The sequence below is a fragment of the Gymnoscopelus braueri genome (genome assembly GCF_963280865.1).
Source record: "Gymnoscopelus braueri genome assembly, chromosome: 21".
Classification (NCBI taxonomy): domain Eukaryota; kingdom Metazoa; phylum Chordata; class Actinopteri; order Myctophiformes; family Myctophidae; genus Gymnoscopelus; species Gymnoscopelus braueri.
Window position 1 is genome coordinate 10,440,781 of NC_137623.1, and position 11,384 is coordinate 10,452,164.

Consider the following 11,384-nt stretch of genomic DNA (forward strand, 5'->3'; position numbering starts at 1 on the left):
ACTGGGAGTGTTCCATCACTCCCCCTGACAGTTATTTTTCTTCCAGGTCAAAAGGTTAAGTACACCCAGTCGCTTGTGTGTGCGTGTGCATCAGACTTCAGATTCTGCCACAGCAGACACCACACCATTAGACGTTATTAGACCACATCAAATATCATCAGACAGGCCTCAAATGCAGCAGGTACACTATATTAGAATTTCAAACAAATGCCAAAACCTGTTGACCCATTTTTTCCCTCATAAAATAATCCCTTTGTTACACTACTCAGACAGGCCTGAAAATGAGTCAGCAAATGTACTGTAAACAGCTCAGACTGTTACTCTTAGTGCTCCATTCTTAACACTAATTTGATTATCGTGTATGAACACGTGCATGGAGTGCACTTTATGGTCTCAAAACAATCTGATCGGTCCAGGAGAAGAGGTCAAAGATATATGGGGGGGGGGGGTTATATAATACTAACATGTTACTCAGATAACACAAACAGCAGTGGTCATAGGTTATTGATAACCAACAGTTTCTGCTAGTGTTGGTAAATATATTGAATTCCCTGATAGGATATATACACATATATATACACACATACACGCACACACTCTGTGAAAGCTTTCCTATAAATGGCATGTTGTCAGCCAGGACGAGTATGGCATCATACCAAGGACAATGATGAGCAGAACCAGGTGCAGGGGGGTTTGTGTGTGTGTGTGTGAGAGAGACGTGCTACGTCTGAGTGTGTCACCTCGACACGGTGGCCGTATCAACATTCCGCTCTTCAAGGATGACTCCATTTGAACTCACCACCTACTTCTAATAATTGCTAACAGACTAGACATGGGAGAGCGGGGGCAACAGCATGCAAAACCAAACTAATAAGCCCTTTCAACCACACACGATGCCCTCACACAGCTGAATTAGTCATGCCGGCATCAAACTGAAATAAAATAGATGACTATTGTATCTGTGAACTCAGTCATCCCCACACACACACACACTCAAGAGAGCCTCTGTCATTACAGCAATTCCATATACAGCAATTCCAATACCCATAACATCTTGCCCTTTCTCTAACGTGTTTGAACATCCACTTGACCGTGACCCCGTGTCAGAAGCACCCAAGCCCCAGAGGCAACTGGTAGCACTGACTTGATACTGTACAAATCCATTTAAAATGTATCCACATAAGCCCTATTTCTTTTTACTTCAACATGAGATGGTGTCACGTAGCTCATCTACAGGGTCAAAACGCATCACATCACGATGTGTTGAGCTTGTAGTTCGCCTATTTGTGGGGGAGGGGGGTCATTTTCGCCTACAATTCACAAAACAGGGACGCCAGGTTGAATGTGGTCAATTACAGTCTCACACTATATGGCAGGCCCCACTTGCCTGCAACGCCAAGTAGATTAAAACAAAACAAAATTATTTGCGAATGCCGTTTTTCTCAGGTCTGCTGTAGGAGTGAGTAATCGATGCCTGACTTGGGTCTAACATGAGCAAGCAGAACCTTTATCAGGAGCCAACTATTACACATGTATCTCTCACTATAACCCACACATGGATGGTTGTAAAAGTACACACCTCTGTCTTAAACTGATGGGTAAATGTCATAAATAATAATATATGCACATTATGTGACTCACTCGCACGCACACACACCAATATGTTCCTCATCCATAGGGAATGGATGTGGGTGGATTCTGTGTGTGTGTGTGTGTGTGTGTGTGTGTGTGTGTGTGTGTGTGTGTGTGTGTGTGTGTGTGTGTGTGTGTGTGTGTGTGTGTGTGTGTGTGTGTGTGTGTGTGTGTGTGTGTGTGTGTGTGTGTGTGTGTGTGTGTGGACTCAGCAGTAGACTGTCTGGTACCTGTCAGCAGATCTCACTTAGCTCAAAGACCTGTTGGTCTGGATGAGCTACTAGGCTTTAACTCCATCTAATAGCCTGCTCAGCACTGTTGAAAGCTCCTACAGTATCAGCATACCATCATTTAGAATGAGTATTCTTCAAACTAGTTGGGTGGGACCAAAGGTGGGTTTCCAGATGTTCTGTTGGGGTCACAAATAAAAGACCTGAACTTTTCTAAATAGCAATATTACCAGCCATGGGTCAAATCAGAAGTTTTGCCAATAGCAAATCATGCACAAACTCATCCATGCTTTTTCACCAATCATCTTGTTTTTGCAATTCACATTTCCGGACTGTCCAAGAAATCATTCAACAGCCTCCAAATTGCTCAAAATAACACAGCGGGGGTTCTTACAAGAACACATTTCCCCCAGTCTTGCCCCATTGCACTGGCTACCCTTTTGGCATCGATTTTTAAATCGTATCGTTTTTAAATCACTGGGCCTTGCAACTTCTTATATTTCTGACCTTCTCACCCCTTACGCCCCTCCGTGTAATCTCAGATCAGCCAACTTATCTGTTGCCCTCAGTCCCAAGGACAGAGGGCAAAAGTGAGGACATTTAGCTGGTCCTCACGTTTCAATGGGGCCCACAGAGTGTTGAGGTTTAGGGTTTGAATTAAGAGTTCGGTTAAGGTTAGACATGTACTGTAGCAGTATGGGTTACAGTCAACATTTAGGGGTTAGTTAGGGGAGTGGTTTTCAAACTTTTTACCAATGGGCAATCCAAAATCTCAAGGCACATCTGTATTCAGAGCAAAAATAGTGAAAATGTGCGGGAAATAAATAAATCGTAATAGGGACCCCAGGTTGCAAGTGGTTAAAATATATATATTTGCAGGGTATAGAATTTGCATCTGTACTAGGAAATTAGTGCACACAAAGTACAGTACGGATAGAGTAAATTAAAACATAAATCATAACTTTTTGTATAATGCAATAATAATGTACAGTGAGTGGCCACAAAATCGCTAGACACACCTGGACATCTCTCGTGGCACACCGTTTATAGAACCACTGGCAAAGTTAGGGAATGAAGGCAGTCAAAGGTCCTCACATGCATGGTAATACAATCCTCTGTGTGTGTGTGTGCGTGTGTGTGTGCGTGTGTGCGTGCGTGCGTGCGTGCGTGCGTGCGTGCGTGCGTGCGTGCGTGCGTGCGTGCGTGCGTGCGTGCGTGCGTGCGTGTGTGCACTTGGCAACAAACTGCCTGTTGTGTCAACACAACAGCTGTTGAGCTCCAATCATCATCATATCAACATCTAGGAAGACCAAAACAAACAACGGAAAATTTGTCCCCCACTGCCAGCAGGTTATTAGGTTATCGAAGGGAACGTTACTCATGTGCTTTGGAAACACACTTTGGACACGAATGTACCCAAATCTTGACAAACATGGACAACATGCATAATGTGATATTGTCAAACCCACACAAAGCCACACCCCATTATGTGCGATGAGATATCATGACATCATCATAAATGATAAATTGAACTGGCTAAGCTGATTTGCATCACTGTCTGTGTGTGTGTTCAGGGAGAGGAGAGGTGACTGCCAATTACCAAAAGCAACCAGGAGGCTGGACTCATGTTGCTAAGACCAGCAGACCTTTAGTGAGGAGAGTGAACTATATGGTGGTCCTCTGGCTGGAGGCCTGCAGGGCCGTGGCGTGCAGGCATAGATGGCGTCCATTTCACCCCAGGCTAACCTCCCTTCCAGGCACGGGTCTTAATCATAGACCGTAAAAAATATGGACGAAAGGAACGGTGACGTCACCCATTGGTTTCTACGGACCGTAAATGAAGCTGATTGTTCAGCAACGTAGAATCTGCCATCTTTAATATATGCCATTGGGCACGTCGGAACATGTGACCAGGGAACCGGAAAACAATCCCCAAAGAATGCTATTGGTTGGGTAGCTTGTCAATCAAGAGCGGGGGCGGGGAATGAATGCTATTGGTTGTGTAGGTTGTCAATCAAATCATCCCGCCCCTCCTGGAGCATAGCCTACTTTATCGTCAATTTTAGAATAAATTGGACCATAATTTAGCAAAACGCATATCATGATGATTGAAAAGAGACTTTAAACTAGCGACTGGAAGCATATAGTATTTATGACAATTCTTATTAAAAGGTAAGAAAATCTAGTCTAAAGTTCGTCAAAAACCCATCCGCTCACAATGAGAGAATATTCCTTCTGACACCTGCAGGGGTAAAACAGCGCCATACAGGCCATTCATATGAACTGTCTCTCTTCCGTATCGGCCTCATTGTAAATATGTCAGGCTGGCCCCTTGGTCTTAATACAGGCAACTTAAACTGGCCCTTGGGCTACAATGGAATTTACAATTATGTTACAGTGCCATCTTTATATTGTCTACCGTTTTCAATATTGAACCTAGAGTTATGCATCCATGTGGTCCATTGCAAGATGACCTCAGTGTCCTAAAAAAAATGCTTCTACTGCAACCTGTTGAAGGATTTCTAACAAAGCAACAACGATGTACACAGAGTAGGAGGCTGGATTCAGTAGGACTTCCTACAGCATTATGGACAAATATCCATGGATTACTTACACTCCTTGATAACAAGTCCATAATCCAGAGGGGAACCGTGGATAAAAGAGGGCCTTGGCAAAAGCTACTAGCTTTGGTGCTTGGGGTGCGTATAGGTTTGGCCAAAGAGGAGAATGATGGGACCCAAAGGGCTCACAACAATAATTGAAAACGCATGTGGAGGGATGGGCCCTTCTGAGCAAACAGCGAGCGAAGACAGTCCTTCTATCAACGTGGAACTGTTGCCATGGCAAGGAGGGTAATGTTTGAGGCTGTCGACACAACGTAGCAGAGGTCTGTTGTTGATTCACCACATCACAGACATGCATGATGTCACTGACAAATGGTTACCACCGACTGGTGGACACAAAACAGCAATACACAGAGAGAGGTCAAACCAAGCGTGGCTGACCCCAGGAAAGCACCAATTGTGTGTGCACGCGCGGTGCGTGCGTGCGTGCGTGTGTGTGTGTAAGAAGGGGCTGTTATTAACCACTTCCTACTGTGGTCAATGGTCCATGCCGCTTCATAGTGATCCATGAAGCGTATCTTCTTGGCAGCAGGTGGTGAACTTTTGTGTGTGTGTGTGTGTGTGTGTGTGTGTGTGTGTGTGTGTGTGTGTGTGTGTGTGTGTGTGTGTGTGTGTGTGTGTGTGTGTGTGTGTGTGTGTGTGTGTGTGTGTGTGTGTGTGTGTGTGTGTGTGTGTGTGTGTGTGTGTGTGTGTGTGTGTGTGTGTGTGTCTGTCTGTTCCGTCTTGAACAGCACACATGTGGCATTGCTATAGACTTAACTGATGTACTTACAAGTCAGCCATACAGATGTGTTCAAACTTCTTCCTCTGGCATCTAATCTGAGCATGAGAATCAACCGGGCCTGCAAAAAGAATGGCATTGATTTAGGATTTTGTGCAAGTTAGAGATGTGTCAAATGTCTATCAAATCCAAACAGCCCATTGAACAGCATCAGACTTGCCCTTCATACAGACAATTTGAGAAAGAATAAGTGTAAAGTAGCCTACTTGTTAAGAAATCCTGGAGAGAGTAAAATCCTAATCCAATTTACTGCTCATGCAGAGGGATTGTTTACATGTTCCAAGCCTTAATATTTCACAGCAGAGCTGTTCTCTTTTGGAATTTATGCTGTAAAGCTTCCTCGAGTGTTCAGACAGTTCACTAATGTGTTTGCATGTTATTTGATCTTTAAAATGTACACAACATAAACTCCCGCTCCTGGCTGACGCCACTCCCTGGTCTGCAAACACAGCTGATTATTTGTCTAGATAATAAACAAAGTATGAAACTTTATCCGAGTACATTAAACCTAAACATTGGTGTGCCGATAGCTGGCCATCACCACATGAAGCCAAACACACATTCATTTGGCTATGGGCAATACCCAAATACCAGCACTCTCATTCCAGTTGCCAACCACATTGGGGTCAATTAACAGACAAGACAATACTGTAGCATTGTCTCTGTGACCTACATTGGCCAATGTTAACCGATAGAGCCCCATTCTCAGTTCTTCTACCGCATCCTACAAAACAAACAAGCAGCTACAGCCATGTAAGATCTCTCATCCCAACAGCCTTGTAGCCCTGATGTTTCTGGACATAGATGTTGTCTACCTAAACAATACATATCCATAACTTATGGTGACCAGATGTCCTGGTTTGCCCGAGATTGTCCCCGTTTCAAACTGGGTGACCCAAGTCCTGACAAATATCTCAAACGCTAAAATGTCCCGCCATTTTGAGGCAGGACATTTTAGCTTGCTGTTTGCCCAAGGGTCAGCTCCAGTGGAGCCTACACCTTCATGTTTCCTCTGTCTTTTTTATTCAAGGGTTCCGGATCACAGATGCGCCGTATTCTGTTACTTAGCAGTCATCCACAAGCTCAATGTCATACAAAACTGGCTTGACTTGATTAGAAACCAACCTCTTTGGTAACAAAATCGTAAAAACCTGTAAGATATTACTTACAGTTATGGTGAATAATAAAGCTCCCTTGAACCACAATATGTTTTCCTTGAATATTAAGACCATTTTGGAGACGGTTGTACTTTTGGTCTTGGAGAACAAAAGAGGTGGGGCTGTTTGTGGGAATTATAGACCAATAAATCATTCTCCTTTTACATGTTATCCTTTGGACACCATGGCAACGAAGCCCACCCAAACAAAACCAAACATCCTTGTCACTCTATCAGGACAAAATTAAAAGCCACAGAAGTCATGCAGTAACTCTATTCTTCTCTGTTACAGGTGGAGTCCCCGTTTTCATCGCAAACACTGAGTCACGTCTCCCAGCGGGTTGAGAAACACCCAGCATCTGCTTCCAATAGTGCTCAGCCTTCCCCCCCCGACAAGGGGGGTACGTGGGAGTCAGCAGCCCCAACAGACCCATCGCCAAAACCCAGGCCCCCCAAAACAATGATGTAACGCCCAACAGGCTTATGTAACTGACCTCCTCTAGCAGTTTCTCACTCTGAAATAGAGAGCTTTGGACGCTCTCGGAAAACAAGTGAGAGGCGAGCGTGTTACTTCAGCGAGGGCACAGAACACCCCATGCCAACTTCCTACACATGTACATGCCTGCATGTGAATGATGCATGCGTGTTACACTCGCACACATGCACTCCTGGAGCCCCTAACCACACAACGGTGTGCTAGGCTTACACTGGATTTACACAAAACATACTGATCAGATCAAAGCATAAATCAGACTGTACTGGGATCATCCTTTAATAATCCAACTATCTCAGGACATTTTGACATTGACCGGGGCCTGCCAGTTGCCTCAAATGAATGTTGTCCTCAAACAGTGACCTGGGATCAGTGTTTGTCACAAAGAGGAATGGGGGATATGTTTTCCTTCATTTTTCGAGGGCCCCAGCAGCAACGTCAATCTCACGGTCCCACTGATAACTCGATACTCCGCTTGGAAAAGGAAACGCGCTCGAGCTTTGAAAACAACAGTGTGTGTGCCGTCACGGGTTCAAACAAGTCATCAGTCAGGCTCGAGATACGGAGCGAGAGGTGATGTTTTGCTTGTGGTTTGGAGAGGAAAAGGTCATTTGCACAAAGGAATTGAAACATGCTGACATCACCTGAATTTATAACGTGAGGCAGACGTTTGTAGACAAATTAACAAGTCTCAGTCTCAGTCAATGCCTGCCAGTCGCTGAAACATTACCAGTAACACCGATGGCAGATCATTTTATGAATGCTGTAACATAGAAAACCAAGAGAAACATCATCTTGAGTTATTAGGGAATTGGTTCAGTGAGGAGTCCTCCTTTTTCTGGGGGAACAGCCAAATCAATGGCCATAATCAATCTCATGCCCCTCTGTCCTTTACTGCGAGCAAAGTACGAGGCACTCAAGCCTTCTCACCATCCCTCAGCGTTCGCTGACCTCACATCTGAAAACTTGGGGGAGGAAATGGGCGCCGATTAGCCTCCACGTACTTCCAATTGGGAAAAACTGTGCCGGGGAAAAGCACACAACTAGCCGTCCCTAATTGCTTTGAAGGTATTTGTTTTGGCAGCTGATTCATAGGTCTCTACCTGCCAAATAAGAGGAAACGGAGCGACACTCGAGCAGTGCACTGCTCCCTACCTTGACTTTTGGTTTTTCTAACCATGTTCAACCCGGCAGACATATTTAGGACATGTCATTAGGCGATAAGATAAAAAAAAGTTTTTTTTTTTACTTGACAATAGTGAAAATAATAATAATAATTTTTTTTAAATAGGATTTCAGCTGTTAAGCCGCAGTTGTCATGCTCAAAGGGTCCTTCCAGTGTCCGATTTATGTTCAATTTTGACATGCTTTGAGAAATAGTAAAACGAGGAGGGAGATGCCAGACCCAGTCAGCAGTTCTTAACTTTTCTGCTGCATCCTCTATTTTCCTTGCAGCAGATACAGTATTACAGTAAGTGTACAGTAAATGGAACAATGCAATATGTTAACCACACACACTCCACTCCACCACACCGCTCTGTGATTATCAGAGCCACCTACAGAGTACTGAAGAGCGACAATAAACATCAAAGGGAGACCACTTGAATTGCATTCCACAGCACTCACATAGGCAGGGAAAGAGTTAAACTTGGATCAAGACTATCATAGATGCATTTTATCGAGTCTGACTTTTACTTTCGTATCTATGATAGCCATGCAAATGTCAAAATCGATAAAATACAAATAGTCTCGATCAGTGGTGGAAAAAGTGCTGACATTTTTTACTTGAGTAAAAGTATCAATACCACAATGTAGAAGTACTCTCCTACAAGTAAAAGGGCCCGTGTTCAAAATGTTACTTGAGTAAAAGTACAAAAGTATTGGCATCAAAATATAGTTAAAGTACCAAAAGTAAAAGTACTAAAATGTTTGAAAATAACAGATCTACAAGCTCACAACGCGTTGCGATGCGACACGTTGTGAGCTTGTAGATCGGCTATTTTCAAATAGCCTATGTATAAAATAGGGCTGAAGTGGCTAATGCCGATGCGTGTTTTATAATATAATAATTTATATCTGCAAAGTAACTAAAGTTTTCAAATAATGTAGTGTAGTAAAAGTATAATATTTGCCTCTGAGATGTAGTGGGGTAGAAGTAAAAGTATTGCAAATTGAAAATACTCCAGTAAAGTGAGAAATCCTCAAAAGTGTACTGAAGTACAGTACCTTTGGGGCGGCCATAGCTGAGTGGTTAGTGAGCCCGCCTAGGGAACCAGCTGGCCCTGGTTGCCCCAGGTTCGATTCCAGGCTATCCCAGCATATGTGCCGATGATATGAAATTTGTCCCTGAGCAAGACTCTTAACCCCAATTGCTCACAGGTTCTCATTGGAAACAAGACCGCAAGGACTTTCATGAACGACCTGTTAAAAGGAATTATCCTTATCCTTACCTGAATAAATGTACTTAGTTACTTTACACCCACTGGTCTTGATCCCAGGCTAGGAAAGAGTCAGTGCTGTTGCAGCTACAGTAGATAGATGTCTCTCCTCCTGTCCCCACTGCAGTGCTGCTTGGGGTATTGGATAACATGTAAAAAGGTAACTTAATACACACCCGGCCGCCGAAGCCTTTCTTCGTAGATAATAAAGAAGACTAATCTGTCCTGGTGCCTGGGTGTTCTGTTTCACAACGTTTCCCCAAGTAACACAGACAGCATAATCGATTAGGCCACCGACTATTAAGCCTTTACTTTCTGCATGCAGGGCTTGAAGGCAGGTGACTTGTGGACCTTTAAAACACCTTATACACCTGCTGCAGGTGCAAATGGGGCCAGTGGTGTAAAGTAACTAAGTACATTTACTCAAGTACTGCACTATAAGTGCACTTTTGAGGAATTTTTACTTCTACTCTACTACATCTCAGAGGCAATTGTTATACTTTTTTACTCCACTACAATTATTTGAAAACTTTAGTTACTGGTTACTTTGTAGATTTTGATTATTATAAAACATGCATTAACCACTTCAGCTCTATATATACTTTGGCTATTTGAAAATAGCAGATCTACAAGCTCGCAAAGCATTGTGAGCTTGTAGATCTGCTATATTCAACGATTTGAATACATTTTATATGAAAACTTGGGAAATGGGACATTCTGCATGAGTACTTTCTACTGTTGGTACTTTAAGTACATTTTGATACCAGTACTTTTACTCAAGTACATTTTTAATTCCGGACTTTCACTTGTATTTCTACATTGCAGTATTGATACTTTTACTTAAGTAAAACAATTTTTAGTACTTCTTCCACTGCATATGGTGGGGGGGGGTATCTCACCTGCATGCGTGCATGCCCTTCTTGAGCAACATGCAGTTGAACCTAGTGGGCTATCACTACAGTGACAAACATCAAAGGCAAGCTAATGGGTTGCATACATAATAACAATAAAGATTAATTTAACTATTTCCTTCGCTAATTCTTCATCACACAAAACACGGACGATTTGCCTTTTAAATACCTGGACTTCTGCAGGATATAAAAGAAACGAGGAGGTGGCTTTAATGCGTCATGAAACTCAAATGACTTGATATGTGTTATGTATGTGTTTATCAGTGGTGGAAAGTAAGTACATTTACTCAAGTACTGTACTTACAGTGAGGTATTTACTACAGTTTATACTGGAGTATTTCCAGTTTTCAGTACTACTTCTACTCTACTCCACTACATCTCAGAGGCAATTATTGTACTTTTACTCCACCACTGGTGTTTATAGTAAAGTTTCTTCCGTTGACATATCTAATTCGTCAGCTTGTTCAGCCTAAACAAAGCTCGTTTCAACTCACGCGGTATTAGGATTAATAATTAGTGTCAAATAAACTCACCGATGTTTTCTTGGAAGAAACGGAACCTCTGCGACAACAAGCTGCAAAACTATTCAACGCCCAAATCCTGTTTCAACGGGACACACACGAACTGATCGGACTGTCATATAGGCTGTATGTACGGTACTCTGCTGCTCCACAAACAAACTTGTCTCCAGTGTGTGTGTGTGTGTGTGTGTGTGTGTGTGTGTGTGTGTATTCACTGTGTTGAACTGCATGGAGCTCCGCTTCCCTCACATCAGATGGGAGTGAGGAGTTCTTAAAGGAGCAGTCCGACTTCTAAAAACCCCAAACCTAAATCTCTCTCTCTCTTCTACTAACCCATCATCACCTGTCCTGTGCGTGTGCTTGTGTGCGTGTGTGTGCATGCGTGTGTGCTTGCGTGCGTGCTTGCGTGTGTGCGCGCGCGTGTGACAGGTGACAGACAAACGGTGGTGGGAAAATAACTAACATTTTTTACTGAAGTTAAAGTATCAATACTGCATGTTATCATGTAAATACTCTGTTACAAGTAAAAGTCCGGAATTCAAAAATGTACTTGAGTAAAAAGTATAAAAGCATTGGTATCATAAACTATTTAAAGTAC

The 11,384-nt window shown here is 43.1% G+C and overlaps 1 protein-coding gene across 1 annotated transcript in view; it reads right to left on the bottom strand.

Moving 5' to 3' along the window:
• Positions 1-10,852, bottom strand: part of svila (supervillin a) — a gene marked incomplete at its 3' end in the record, with an annotated part of 110,613 nt that extends 99,761 nt beyond the window's left edge. The window contains exons 1-2 of the mRNA XM_080418395.1: positions 10,799-10,852; positions 5,259-5,328 (exon numbers count right to left, since the gene is read on the bottom strand). The remainder of the gene's footprint in view (positions 1-5,258; positions 5,329-10,798) is intronic.
• Positions 10,853-11,384: the final 532 nt, after the last annotated feature.